At 42.3% G+C, this 12364-nt stretch overlaps 1 long non-coding RNA gene across 3 annotated transcripts in view; it reads left to right on the forward strand.

Annotated features, from left to right (window-relative positions):
• Positions 1-3918: 3918 nt before the first annotated feature.
• The window catches only part of LOC120395653, a 144139-nt gene continuing 135693 nt past the window's right edge, over positions 3919-12364 (forward strand). For all 3 annotated transcript variants that reach the window (XR_005592732.1, XR_005592731.1, XR_005592733.1), the window contains exon 1: positions 3919-4132. This is a non-coding gene — a long non-coding RNA (uncharacterized LOC120395653). The remainder of the gene's footprint in view (positions 4133-12364) is intronic.

Raw genomic sequence — 12364 nt, forward strand, 5'->3', positions numbered from 1 at the left:
CTTACTTCTCTCCATTGCCATCTTGGTTACATACAACAGAACAAGGATGTCATTGTTTTTGAAAACTTGTCTTCATCTAAGCTTTCAGCTTCAAACCCCGGAGAAGGGACTATGGGGGAAAAAAAACCTGGTGAGGGTCTTCTTGCAGTTTTACTGAAACTATTCCCAGTGAAGAGGAGCCTGGATTCATTCTCCTTTAAGTGAGCCACAGTTCTGCCCCCAAACTCTGTACATCCTTTGGGATCTGAAGGAGTCATTGGCCATTGGCCCTGTGACTCTACACAGGCTCTGGGGTCCTCTACCTGCACACCTCAATTTCCTGACAATGCTACATCGAATTTCTACTACTAAGATCCCATTTTTCCCCAGGAGGGCTCCACGGAAGTTGTAATACCTTTTCTGAGTAATCTCTGGGCAGGTTTGGGGATGGGGGACAGGTAATGATGCTGCCAAACACCTCTCAAACTAGGACCCCTCATTCTGCACCCTCTACATGGAGGGACCATGAGGTGCCCTTCTGAGTGGAGAAGGGAGTTCTAAGCACAGCAATCTGGGGCTGACCCGGGCTATTAAGATTTGTTTGTTCTTTATTGAGCATTGACAGAGCATTTGACTATTTGCAAACAAAATAGATGTTATTACTGTATTATGTGACCTTGCAGCCTACTTATGGTGGGTTAGCACAACCAGGCAGAGACCCCAGACATGACCTCAGTAAACAGAAGTACTTGCACTTATTAGTGGAAGAGGGTACTGGAGTAACAACCTAACTGCTGCTAATACTGCTCTTACTGAAGAGTTTCCCTTTCTCTCAGATGAAGGGAGCACAGACACACTTCCTTTCAGAATTACATCGTGAGACAGGAATCCTACCCTCTAGGAGGAGTCACACCCTTTAGGGGCTGTCTGTGTGTAAGTCAAATCACGCCTTCTAAGCCAGCCAACACAGTAACTTTGTTATATTACATGTGAGAGCACATCTGCTTTTAGTTTTATCATATGCATTAGTATTTATTTTTTCTACTATGATTAGGTACAGATAACCTAAGATTTCCAAAGGGATCAGCACCTCCATTCAAAAATGTTTAGAGGGCTGCAAATGAAAAAGGTTGAAAACCACTGTTCTAGGAAAAGTGCAAAACACTGGCCCTGATCCTGCCATCAGATTCTCCTGGGCAGTCACTTATGTTCATCGAGGCCCCTTTAAAGTTAATGGCACTCTGAACAGGTGCAAACATCTGATTGTGGATCAGATGACAGGCTTATGGCCAGAGTCTGTATATTTTGATATGCTGTGTTGTAAATTGATCCACTTTTTTTTTATCTTACAGCATAGCAATATCATTACCTACTGATAGGGTTCTCATATTGTAATATTCTTATCTGTTATTTCATAAGCATGTTTAAATACATTTCACAAGATTTTTAGGCATAATATTACATCCTACATTTAAATGATGTACAATGCAGTTGATGATAAGGAACTGAACATAAAGGATCAGCTATAAAATAGCTCTTATGTGACCTTGTACCATGTTCCTCTGTTTCTTGCTTTTCAAACAAACAAACAAAAAACCCTTTTGGTCTTTCAGCTTTTTTTGTTTTGTTTAAGTGCCTTCAAAGATAGCTATGCCCCAGTGCTCACACAGCAATATAGGGCACAGATCTACTTCCCATTACACTGATGTAGCCCCACTGAAGTTAATAGGACCGCATATGTGTAACTAGGGTCAGAATTTAGTTGACAGATAGCAAAACAAACAGTTCCACTATGAATAGTCCTTATTAGATAATTCTTCTGTTTAAAGGGGACCCAGCTGAATATCTATTTTCTCCCATTGCAGATGAACCACAGGGACATAGAACAAACAGTTATTTCAGAATGTTTTGATATATTTTTCTATTGTTAATATGATTTGTTGATTTTCGCCTTGATCACATGCTGCTACACCAACTCATAAGGTAGAACATTGTTGTTATGTTTTTGAATCACTTTCATGTGTCCACCAAACATTTTCCTAACTCATTCTTTGAATGCTTTATTTTTCTCTCTGAACCACCCGTAGAGTCATAATTTAAGTGGGGGAACAATTCACCAGGAGGTACTACATACAGTTCCCAATAGAGAGCACCCACCCCTCTGCTACTGTAGATTGGTATTCAAGCAGTGGTTTCTACAACAATTGCCTTTTGGCACTAGATGCACTTAACAGCTTCCCAGTATATCAGAACCAGAGATGTTTCTGCATTCAGAGTTTTGCAATCAAATTAAAAGAAAAGAGGGGATGGTGAATGGAGTCATGAAATGTGTACTGGAGCACCTTAATCTATTAGAACTGTTGTGCATTTCCAGTTAATCAATTATATGGTGCCTCTTCCTTTCCACTCACCCCAACTGTTAATGACTGCCATAGTAAATAAAGTTTTAAATAGTCTGCTAGGATGTTCACTGGTGTCTTGCAGGCAGACTGAGTGGCTGCCAGCTCCTTTGCTGTCGCATCTTAGGGTCTTTCACTGTCTGAACAGCTGGAGGATAGCATATAACGCTGGCAAGCGGCCACTATCCCTCTCCACACCCCAATTAAAACCATGGCCACAGCAGAGATAGGGAGGCCCTGACAGCAGCTTCATTTTATTACAACCACCACCATTTTTAAAAATGAGATATTTAAGGCTAGGTAAATGGTTCAATATTTTTTTTTCTGTTTAATCCTGTTTGTTCAAAATTATTATTTGCCAAGTAATTTCTATGAATAATTCTCAATCTGTAGATTGTGCACAATGTTAGAAATTCCAGCTATGTTTGTTAGTTTTGATTAGAAATATAGGTCTCTGTGCTATATATGAAGAGTACAGCTCAGAGTCAGGTCTCTGGTGCAAATATTTGCATTTCTAAGCTCAGTATTCACTTTTCACTAATATTCTCCAGTATTCAATTGTGTAGAACATTCACAGAAATTGGAGCATGAAAACAATCAAAACAAATTTATGTAAAGTTAAATGATAGTTGCAGAGGTGCCTTAGTTATTTTGCAGCATTTGATCCTAACCCTAACCCTAACCCAAACAAACTCAATGGACATCACCTGTGAATAGATCTTTTCTAACCAGGAAATGAATATTCCATTCATACTGTTGAGTGGAAGAAGAAAGTTTTCAATATAGATGAACCAGAATCTCTCTCAAGTGTGATAAGAAGCCTCTTCTGCTTCTAGCACCTTTTCCCCAAACCAAATCTTTTCTGTACAGGAAAAGATCTTTTTTTAAAGTTTCCTCTTATAAGGAAAAAAGATTGCTAAACACTTCCAAATAGCTACTCCTGAAGCAATGTTACAGATAGTATTAGTAAATCCTTACCTGGTCATTTCCTATTCATCCTCAGCCCATTAAACTAAAAACTTTACTATGTTGTTCTGGCAGAGATTAAAAGATATGACTACAAATGGTCAACACATACACCAGTTTAATGGTATTCAATTGGATGATGTCTAAGCACCACCAATGCCCTCTTGAAATTTATGAAGGCCTTGATTCAGTAAAGTAAGTGTTTAAGGTCCCATTTAAGTCAGCATGAATAGGATTTAAACACAAGCTTCAGTGATTTGCTTAAATAGGAGCAAAATGACTAACTTTTCTCTTAACCTAGGCCCTGATCGGGCCTTTTCTTTCCTTCTCTCCTTTTGTAATCTTTATGTTCTTCCTCTCCTCCTCCTCATGCTCCAGGAGTTGCATGCTAGACCAAACCATCAAAGTTTTATTCAATGGGAATGTAGGGGTCTGTGACCGTCCGTCCCTGTCAGTCTGGGAGGGAGGCTATACCCCCTCGCTACTGCATACCTGTCAAGGCAATACTTAAGGTGGAATAAGCAGTCTGAAGAGCCCTGACTACGGTTGCTAGGCATCCAGTTTTCAACTGGAACGCCCAGACGAAAAGGGACCCTGGTGGCTCCGGTCAGCACTGCTGACTGGGCCACTAAAAGTTCGGTTGGCTGCAGTGGCTGGCTCCGCACAGCTCCCAGAAGTGGCTGGCATTTCCCTCCAGCTCCTAGGTACAGGTGCAGCCAGGGAGGCTCCGCGCACTGCCCTTGCCTGAGGTGCCCAAGCACCGGCTCCACAGCTCTCATCGGCCTGAGGTAAGTGCTGCCTGAAGCCCACACCCCAAACCCCCTCTCACACCCCAACCCTGAGCCCCCCTCCCACACCCAAACTCCCTCCTGGAGCCCACATCACAAACCCCCTCCCACACGCCAATGCCCTGCCCCAGCCCAGTGAAAATAAGCCAGTGAGCGAGGGTGGGGGAGAGCAAGCAAGCGACAGAGGGAGGGGGAATAGAGTGAGCAGGGGCAGGGCCTTGGAGAAGGGGTGGGGAAGGGGAGGAGCTTCGGGGCAGGAGGCGAGGGAAGGGTGTTTGGTTTTCTGCAGTCAGGAAGTTGGCAACCCTAGCCCTGACCCTCTGGGCAGGGCAGAGCAATAAACAGTCTTTCGCCTGGCCTCCTGACTCACGCAAATGGCAGACAAATGCAGTTCGCTTGAACTAAGGTGGGTAGACAGTCACCCAGGGGTGGGGGGACCAAGGTCCACCCTATTCCACCGGGTCCAAGCCCAGGGCCCTAACAGTGGCAGATGCTTCCAGCACTGGGTCAGCGGAGATCCCACTCAAACACGCTGATCTGAATTCTGGCAACACCACCGGACTATTGTCTGGTGTCTCTGGGAGTGTACCTTTGTCTCCTGGGATTCCTCTGTCTCTCTGGGCTACACAGCCGGCGGCAGCAGTCCCAGTAGCTCCTGCAGGAATTCATCCGTCAGGAGTCCCAGCACCTCCTCTGGGTCCTCAGCATTGGTAGATCTCTTCTCAGGTGCTAAGCTCAGCATCAGGAGAGAGACATCTGCCTCCTTCTCTGGCTCTTGCACAACTGAGCTGCAAAGCCCACCTTTCAAACTTCCTGCCACACCCTCTGCTGCTGATGGGGGTGTGGCTTGCCTGGCTCCGCCCACCAGGGGGCGGAGAGTGGTTCCTCCCCTTCAGACTTGGAGGGAGGCCATGCCCTCTTGCTGCAGGGAAGAATGCTAAAGTCTGCAGTGTCATTCTTCATTTGATTTTATACAAATTTCGCTGCTCCCAAATAATTTTTCAGCTTATTTTGTGTTGGCTAATTGTTTGTGTGTGTATATATATATTGTGTGTATATGTATATTAACCAATATTGATATTGATATTGGTTAATCTAAACTCTCTCTCTTCTACCTAAACAATTAAACTGACATTCTTCCCATGACCTCATCAAAGAAATCAAAGACTAACTTTTACAGAACAGTATCAGAGGGGTAGCCGTGTTAGTCTGGTTCTGTAGAAGCAGCAAAGAATCCTGTGGCACCTTATAGACTAACAGATGTTTTGAAGCATGAGCTTTCGTGGGTGAATACCCACTTCTTCGGATGCTTGTATTCACCCATGAAAGCTCATGCTGCAAAACATCTGTTAGTCTATAAGGTGCCACAGGATTCTTTGCTGCTTTTACAGAACACACTTTCTCTCTTTTTTCTCAACATGTTTACCATCCTAGTTTCCTACCCATTACCTATTAGAAGAGCATAAACATGCATTAGTGACACACAGCTCACAATGTAGTCTCTTCTAAAATATTCAGTTTGATTACTTTCTAGTTGTGGCATGATCATTTATTCCACTGATGTTTCCCAAATTAATATCTGCCATTATGACTCTGGTCTAACTCAACAATTGTCAGCAGTGACCAAGTGCAGTAGATGTTTTTTCCTATAACCTCCATGGAATATATAGTCCATTGTGATGTGAATGTATCGTAGCAGTGGAGCAGGTAGTGAGGAGAATACTGATCTTTTTGGGGGGAATTCAAATTTTCCAATGCAGACCAGTAACACCCCTTTCAAAGCCCCTTAGGCTGGTAACACAATCAGCTGACTATACCTGTCAATATATAAATCTTGCAGAAAAGAAGTAGGTACTGTTTTATTCCTCCTCATTGTAACCATGTCCTTTTTTGCCTGTATCATCAGGCATTGAAATTAGCAGCAAAAAATAGCATTTGACCTAGTACACTAGACTTCTCATTTGAACAAATCTGACCTCTCAAGTGAGTTGTATGAGGACTGAGACTATGATGCTTCTTAACAACAGGTCATTCTTATACGTTAAATACTGCTTTTTTACCCAATGGAGAGACCACATTTTGGCTATCCGCTGTACTTGTCCAGGAAAAAGCTCCCCTAATGGTTTCCAGTGCAGAACTGACCTTTGTATTGTGTTTATTGTCTTGTCTGTATGGTGGGGTATTTAATCTTGTCTGTTATGACCGCTGTATTTGTCTGCTTTATGAGACTGACACAGTAGCCTGCCTTTGGAATTCTGAAAACTATCAATGCATTCATTCAAAAACATGTCTTCTAGCCAATGAGACAAATGATAAAACTTTTAAATTAGATTATAATGTTCACTTATAACCCCCATTTTCTCATACTGAAATTTGAGCACACACATACAAATCCCCCTATCTCCAAATCAGAATTGCCATCTAAAATACTTGTCCAAAGTAATTTACCATGCCTGACACATGACCAGAAGGGACATCTTGCTGTGAAAGGTTAATGAAAATTCCTTCAAGTATTTGAGTTAAATAAGGGTAAAAAATATATACAGTTTGTATTTTAAATCATTTTAGCCATGGAAGTACAACAGAAACAGTAGACACATGAAAGCAAATTTTTGTATGTAAACAGGGATTGGGACCCCTTTGCTAGGTTAGAAAAATAATTGCTTGATTTAACAACAGAGTTGGTCAAAACTTGTAATTTCCATTCCACAGGAAATTCTGACATTTCAAAATGTCCTTTCATCCTGAATAGGAACAAGAGGTTCAATTTTTGTAATTAGCTGTGAAACAGTTTTAGAAAAAATTGTTTCAGGTCAATCAAAATATTTCATTTGGATAAACTCAAAATGCTTCTGTACTGGGGTGGTTACTCGCTCCAGCCCTGACAGGGTTAAGGCCAGCCCTGGGAGAGGTCTGGGATTGTAAGGAAAAGCCCAGGCTGCTTAGGAAAGCAGGCACAGCTGGGGCCATGCCCCAAACAGAGCAAAGCAGGTCCTTATAAAAGGCTGCTAGCTTGGAGCTAGAGTAGGTCTCTCCAGTTTTGGAGGGAGCAGGGCCTGGTTCATGGTAGTAAAAGTACTGGGAGTGAAGCAGGGCAGGGGAAAGGCCAGGGGAGCTCTAGCCTGGCAGCTCCCAGTCCTAGGCCCACCCCTGAGGTACTGGGTGGTAGAGGAAGACAGCAGGTCCTACTCCCTTGCCTGTGGTGACTGGCTTTTATACTGCAGTCTGCTCCAGAAAGCAGGGGCTCATTGCTGACTGGCAGTACCCACTCGCTGAGGCAAGGGGGGATTAGGGGTTTGGGGGTCCCTGGGGAGGGGAGACCCTGAGAGTGAGGGGTTACTGCCAGGGGGCAGCACCCCAGATAATTGGGCACCGGAGTCCAGGAGGGACACGGGGGGGCCAAGTGGTAGCAAGACACTGGCCTTCAGAGGGCGCTCCAATGGCTGGAGAGCTAATTCCCTGAGATGACCAGCAGGAGGCACCACAGGGTGAGTCCCACACTGTTACAGCTTCATTTAGATTGAGTTTTTATAGTTTATTTTTATATTGCATTAAAATTATACAATTATAAAATAAGATTTCTAAACAAAAATTATTAAAAACAAGGTTGAAATGGAACATTTTGTTTTATCTAAATATTCTGGGTTTTTTTTTCTAAACCAAATTTCACTGAAATCAACACGTTCCTAGTTAATGTTTCAGTTCTGAAGACACACCATTTTTCAACATCAATATATTCTCTCAGAAAACTTTCAGCCAGTTCTGTTTAATAAAGTGATGCCAAGTGTGAAGAATGGACTCAGTACATACACAGAAGACAACTTCTATATGTGGAACAGAACATAGCATGTGTAAGGTACTGGGACGGGACACACGCTTTGCTGAACTTTCTGCCTCTTAAGTGAAACTATCCCTACATCTACCCAGCCTATTTATTCTCCCTGAAAGTTGTTTGTCTGACTGTGTGATTGTCGGACAATGCCTACAGTCAAATACTTGGTTATCCTGGGCTTTGCACCCCTTTATAGAATAAAATAATGGAACAAATATTAAGATAAAAATAACAAACATCCATGGGACGGTGGAGTCATGAACCATAAAACCTGGACCATAAAACTTGCCAGATAAGATTTTGGCTAATGTGTGACACATACTCACTTTGAATAGAACCTTACATCATAAAATAAGTTGTGCAGTAAGGGTGTCAGAATCTGGCTCTTCAAGTACTCATGAAACAAAATAAGTGTACTATATGAAATACAGTAAAACTTTTCATACTCTCACAAAATCCAATCTGAAAAAATAATTCAAATTGAGCTGGATAGGAATGCTACCTTGGGGCTTGTAAGCCATCTGAAAAGACAAAGGAAGACACATGGAATCTGGAAAAGGGATTAAACTGCATCTTAATGACATTCCCTATGATACAATATAACAAGGTGTTGTAAACACCAGTCAGAACAGAAAATAATGGAAACCTAGAGAGATTAGAAACATGGGCAGAGAATTCAAAAAGGAGTTTCACTGGGAAAACTTCAAGCTAATACGTCTAAAGAAAAGTAATCAGAAACACTTTAAAATGGGAGAGAAAAAGCTTGTAAGCAGTAATGGTGAGAGGGATGTAATGGTGTTAGTAGGCAGCAGAATAGTCATGGTTTGCAATGTGATATTGGTTTGTGGGGGAACAATGGAAATTTGGATTGCAGGTAAAAGGCATCATATCACACATCAGGCAGGTCAGAATCCATCTCTAGGCTTTGAAATTGTATTCCGTTCTGGGCAACATATGACCAGAAAGTACTAACAGAGAAAAAGCAGCAAAAATACTCATCAGGCTTGAAGGACTGACACATGAGGAAAAAAGGTCTAAATGGGACTCAATAGGTCTACAGTAGTAGTAGGGGCATGAATGCCAGTTCATATGGACATACTTGTGCTAGCTCTCATTGAGCTAGTGCACTAGAAATAAGTGTAGCTGCAACAGCACGCAAGGGCGGCTCCAGGCATCAGCATGCCAAGCGCATGCTTGGGGCAGCAAGCCACGGGGGGCGCTCTGCCAGTCGCTGCGAGGGTGGCAGGCAGGTTGCCTTTGGCGGCATGCCTGCGGAGGGTCTGCTGGTCCCACGGCTTCGGCGGACCTCCCGCAGGCTGCCGCCAAATCCGTGCTTGGGGCAGCAAAATACCTAGAGCCGCCCCTGACAGCACGAGCAGTGGAAGCATTGGCTAAATGTGCTGCATGCAAACCGGCCTGAACTTCATAGCCCACCTAGCCCATTCCACCCTCACTGCTGCCTGTGCTACTGTGGCTTCTCTATTATCTTTAGAGCACTAGCTCAGTGACAGCTAGCATATGTCTGTGTGAGCTGGGAATAACAACCCTAGCTCCAAGTGTAGACATAGCTTAAGAGGGATATGCTAAGTCTGCAAATATTTGAAAGGTATACATGCCAAAGATGGAGAAGGAGGGCTTAATGTGGTACACAGGAGTATAACTAGCAGCAATGGGTTGAAATTAAGAAAAGAAAAAGTGTGGACTGAATACCAGAATAATCCTCCAGATAACATATGAGAGTGAGGAACAGTCATCCAGGGGAAGTGGTGATAGCTCCATTGCTTGAGATATTTAAAACTATACTGAAAAGATACCTCATAGAATATATACTGTAGGAGAAATGGATTTAATACATCTTCCCAATCTCAAATGTCTATGATGAAGTAAAAACATTGGGGCCTGAAGAGCTGAAACAAAGTTACATAGCTGATTTGGGTTCAGACCATAGCATGCTCCTTGAATCCATCTCTAGGCATCTCTTTGGCTTGCTACTCGATGACTGGAAAGCAGGTCCCAGGTGCAACTGTCATAGCTGTGATTTCCTGTCTTGTGTCCACACTCAGTTCCCTGAGCTCAGAGACAGAGCAAAAGAGACAGTCTACTCCCTGGCCCTGCTCAGCTGGCAGGTGTCCCTTCTCCCTGCCATACTTTTCTTGTAAACACCATGCCAATATCTCTTACATGCACACATTCCTTGAAGCACATGTTTATTCATGCTGAGGGTAAAGGTGTGCAAACTTGGAGGCCCTGATGAGATAATCATAATACATATACCCGTGTCTTCAGGAATCATGCATTTATGCCTTCTCTCTTCTTTTATCCTTGAATTATAAAACCTTAGGGTAATCTTAACCTGGCAGAGTTGTTAACTTTTATACTACCTGACTTTTAGTTAAGGCCCCCACAGCATTGTTATTTGAGTTGAGTGGCATGTCAGTGTTTTCTATTCCTTTACATCATGTTTAAATTTACAACTCAATGTATCTGCCATAAAATGTAGACTATAAAACATATGGGGATATGCAGAAGCACCACCAATGTGCCATCACCTTTCAATACTTTTAGTGAATTTTAACTGTGACATATTGGCAATGCGTGAACATTCTATCGACCTTGTACAAGAGAGAACCGACAAAGTCAGATTCTCCACCCCAAGGTGTTTACAGTCCAAGACCAATTCCCCCCATCTCTTTCCTCGAATCATGTGGATGATCTACTAGGTGATGAGGGGATCAAGGAAGCACTTTCCCCTTGACCAGTGCACAGCTACAGCAGCAGGGGAAGGAGAAGATCCCAGAGTGGATGGTATGGGAACAAGAGAATATGGCCAGGCAAGCACCATGGTAAGGTTGGCATCATGTGCTAGAAAAAGCAGCCATAAGTTGCACCACATAGCACGTTGGCTTCTCTGAGACATCCTACCCTCACTGAAGCTAGCTTTCACACTGCTCCCTTTCAGGATGCCTATGTGTATCAAGAGAAGGATTTTGTGCTGGTTAGACAAAATCAGAGATGCAACGCATGCAATAGATGACTAGGTGATGCACGCAACCCAAAGTGGAGAATATCACTCCCCACTCTCTCCACTCAGCGCACAACATACCGGTACTTCTCTCTGTATTGGATTAACATTCACTTTGCATCTATTCAGAGACACACTTCCAAAGCAGGGTGCTTGTCTGAACTACTTGTGGTGGTAAAAATGGACTGGTAGTATCAAAAGAACAGGCTGTTTTATGGAGATTCCCTGTTGTTTTGGCTTTCAGTCAGTTCAAAAATCCTGTCAAGACAGCTAGAATGCTAATAGAAGGGGTAATTCATATCTTCTGATCCCAATCAGAATGAAGTAGTGCCCACATGGTAGGATGAGAATGAAAAATAGGGAAAAATTATTCAAGCACTTTCAAACCAAAATAAGTCCTCACATTTTGGACAAATATTTGAGTGGGTGAGGCATGCAGATCTGAAATACTTTCTGCTATCCATCCCTAATTTCATTTCCTATCTCATGTTGTGATCCAGGAAGCCAATGCTCCAGCATGAGTCATTTTATCACATTCCAGATCTGCAATGAATAAAGCTATTAACTTTTATGGTGTGCTTTAGTTTTGCCAAATCTTGCAAATGTCTATTTTTTGTATGTGTTGTCACTGTCAGGAGTAACAGCTGACAGTGTAGGAATATATGCCAGTTACTAATGCAGGAAGAAATAATAGTGCCCTTTACTCACTCTATAATAAGACCTCATTCCAGTTTAAATGTGGTTAAAATGTAATTTAATCTGAGCAGGAGATCATAATGAGTGCCTTATTCTTGACTGTTGCAGTGGGGATGGTCCGCCTACGTTAACAGGGCTATTGCATAAAGATTTATGAATGAAATTTACTTTACAGGGTTTTGGCAGGACTTGATTGTCAGAATCTCTTGTTGGATTCAATCTCATAGGAAAATATGCTACAGGAAAGAATATTAATAATGGTACAAAATGTAAACAAAAGTAATTTCATATGAGAGATTGCCCAGAGAGCTGTACTTGTCGAATTAGAGTTGCTAGTCTTAGTATATATGAAAAAAAAAATGAATTAGATGTTCTTGGTTTAAAAAGAAAAAGAACAAGCCTACCAGCATTGTATTATATTTGCAGACTGTTTGAATGATTTGCGTTTACAGTACTTTACTAATAGCATGCACAATTTGTGAGATCTACACCTAAGAAGTGGATTACATATTTGAAAAGATAAGTGTGTAGCAGAGACATGATTAATACATTATCCTGATCAAATGTGTTTAGTAACATAGAATTCCTCCAGATGGCTTTGAACAAGTAAGATTTTAACAGCAGCACTTACCAAATCTCCCTAGATAACTTTCTGCCTCAGTTTGAGTATCATTTGAGTTTC

Source organism: Mauremys reevesii, linkage group 1 (assembly GCF_016161935.1).
Source record: "Mauremys reevesii isolate NIE-2019 linkage group 1, ASM1616193v1, whole genome shotgun sequence".
Classification (NCBI taxonomy): Eukaryota; Metazoa; Chordata; order Testudines; family Geoemydidae; genus Mauremys; species Mauremys reevesii.